This window comes from Elephantulus edwardii, unplaced genomic scaffold (genome assembly GCF_000299155.1).
Source record: "Elephantulus edwardii isolate Elephantulus edwardi_28Jun2011 unplaced genomic scaffold, EleEdw1.0 scaffold00059, whole genome shotgun sequence".
Lineage (NCBI taxonomy): Eukaryota > Metazoa > Chordata > Mammalia > Macroscelidea > Macroscelididae > Elephantulus > Elephantulus edwardii.
This window is the reverse complement of record NW_006399809.1, coordinates 15,786,087-15,788,988: the sequence shown is the minus strand read 5'-3', so window position 1 is coordinate 15,788,988 and position 2,902 is coordinate 15,786,087.

Genomic DNA, 2,902 nt, shown 5'->3' with positions numbered 1-2,902 from the left:
GTTGGCCTCGAATCACAGTTTCTTACCCATAGGCCTCGAAATGAACATATGTACTTACTTGTTCTCTAGAGTGTCTATGCCAACTCTTAACAACCCTCTACTGGTTTCCAAGGCTGGAAATCTTAACTGGAAGAGACTGCCCATCTTTCTCCTGAAAAGTGAGAAGCAACTGATGGATTTGAACAGCTGATCTCTTGTTTAACACACCACCACCAGGGCTCCATGACTAAGATAAAGGGAAAGAGGAAACTGACACATACGTAGTTCTTAAGAGCATTTGAGAGAGATTTCAGGGAGTGAGAGGGAGCTGATGGCTCTCAGGAAGATGTGGTTGAGAGGGAAAAAAAAAAAATAGAAGAGTCATTTAACTATGTTTCGGGAGGAAGTCTGTGCAGAATCTAGGTAAAGAGAACCAAGGAAAATCAAGCTGACACTGCCTGCGCAGGCACACAAGAGCTTCCTGCCTGCTACAGAAATGTACACTGTTTGGTAAAATGAACCAGACTGAAAGAAAATATCCTTAAGATAGCCAAGCTCTTTTGCTCTGATTGCACACTCACCCAGCAACATTTGATGGTCTATCAGGTGTCTCAGATGTCCTGATAAGAGGATAAAGGTGTTCTGTCCAGATCTGAGTACTAAGGTCACTAAAAGGGTGTGACTCTCAGGATAAATGAATTGTTTGGCATGATGATTTGTAAATTAGTCTTTTGAGAGTTTACTTATTGTAACAAATTGCCTTTTCTTGGATAGTGGTGATAATACCTGCTACTCCCTTCATTCTCTGACACACTCCCCCACACCCCCCCCCTCCCCACACACACAATGTGCCTTCAACATTCTTCTCATGGGAAGTTTATGTTCCATCCCTTTAATCTGGGCCAATGCAAGTGATTTACTTGTAACCAGTTGGAAGCAGCAGAAGTAATGTTTACTAATCTCTGAGGTCAGGTCCAAAAAGGTTTTACATCTCCTACCTGATCTTTTTTTGAACACTCTCCTGAAGCTGTTAATGGCAATGCAAATTGCTGTATGGCCACCAAGACATGAGGAAGTCCAAACTAACTCACAGGCAAACAGCAACAAGAAGAATTTTGAGAGTAAACAAAGAGCTGGAAGGCCATCCCCCAGCTACAAAACTCCCACCACCCCCTTTCAGCATCTGTATCTGGCTGTTACCACAAAAGACCCACGTTAGAACCACCTAGCCAGGCGCTTACAGTATCGTTTTCCACAGAAACCATGGGAGGTAGTAACATACACGTTGTTTCATGCCACTAGGTTTAGGGTGGGTTGATGATGCAATAATGGCATTTGGAACAGGTCTGGAGAATATTGGGGTTTAGTTCTAGAATTTGCTAACAGTTAGACCCTGAACTGTGACATTCCCTGAAGGACTTTCCTCACTAACATGTCTACTTCCTTGCTCATTTACAAGATAACTGGCTGAGGAGTCTGTCTTGAGAAAGACAAGAGGAGGTCTGTCCTGAGGAGGCTTTGAGGAGGCTTGCTTAGCCAAGAGATGGCATGCATGGCAAAGAAGGGCCTGCCTGCTTGCGCAGCACCGAGGAGCTGAGAGAAGTGTCCAGCACTGAAGAAGGGAGATCCGCTCTTCACATGAGGAGAGGCTTCCAGACTGGCCACATGCTTCCTCCCCCTAGATCTGAGGAACCTGTTGAGCCTGATCCGAAGTTGCACCCTCTTTCTTCCTTAATAAACCACTCAACTCTAAAATGGTCTGTAAGTTATCGCAGTAGAGTATCTTGACTTCAACAGAGAAGTAGAGTCCTGTGGGGAGGATGGCTGGTGTCAGAATTGGTAAAAAGGCTGCAGTGCAAGTATGTCTGATTTCCATCTCAAAGGGATCAATCCTGGGCTGATCAGGATTCAATCTGCCAGAAGTTTTGATGTTACTAACATTTTACGAGTGAAAAGAGTTGTTTTTGTTGTTGTTGTTGTTAAGCGCTATTGAGTATGATTCATAGTGACCCTATGAACAACAGATCTGAAATTGGTCCTGTCCTGCCCCATCCTTATCATTCCCAACACACTTGAGCCCACTGCTATGGACATTGTATCGACTCATGTCATTGAGGGTCTTCCTCTCTTTTGCTGACCCCTCCACCTTTCCAAGCATGATGTCCCTGTCCAAGGAATGGCACTTCCTAACAACATGGTCAAAGTATATGAGATGAAGCTTCGTCATCCTTGCCTCTAAGAAGCACTCTGGCTGCTTCTTCTCTGAGAAAACACCAAACGGCGAATGACGCCAGTGCAGCAGGAGGGCCTGGAGGCCCTGGGGGCCCTGGGATGGGAGCCCGTGGCGGTTTCCGCGGAGGTTTCGGTAGTGGTCTGTGGGGTTGGGGCTGCGGCGGTGGACGGGGCCGTGGGAGGGGCCGCAGAGCTCGAGGAGGCAAAGCAGAGGACAAGGAGTGGCTCCCCGTCACCAAACTGGGCCGCCTGGTGAAAGATATGAAGATAAAATCATTGGAATAGATTTATCTCTTCTCCCTGCCCATCAAGGAGTCTGAGATCATCGACTTCTTCCTGGGCATGTCCCTCAAGGATGAAGTGTTGAAAATCATGCCAGTGCAGAAGCAGACACGTGCTGGCCAGCGGACCAGGTTCAAGGCCTTTGTCGCCATCCGAGACTATAATGGCCATGTTGGCTTGGGCGTCAAGTGCTCCAAGGAGGTGGCTACTGCTATCCGTGGGGCCATCATTCTAGCCAAGCTCTCCATTGTCCCTGTGCGGCGTGGCTACTGGGGGAATAAGATTGGCAAGCCTCACACCGTTCCCTGCAAGGTGACTGGGCACTGTGGCTCTGTGTTGGTGTGTCTGATCCCTGCACCCCGAGGCACTGGAGTCGTCTCGGCCCCTGTGCCTAAGAAGCTGTTGATGA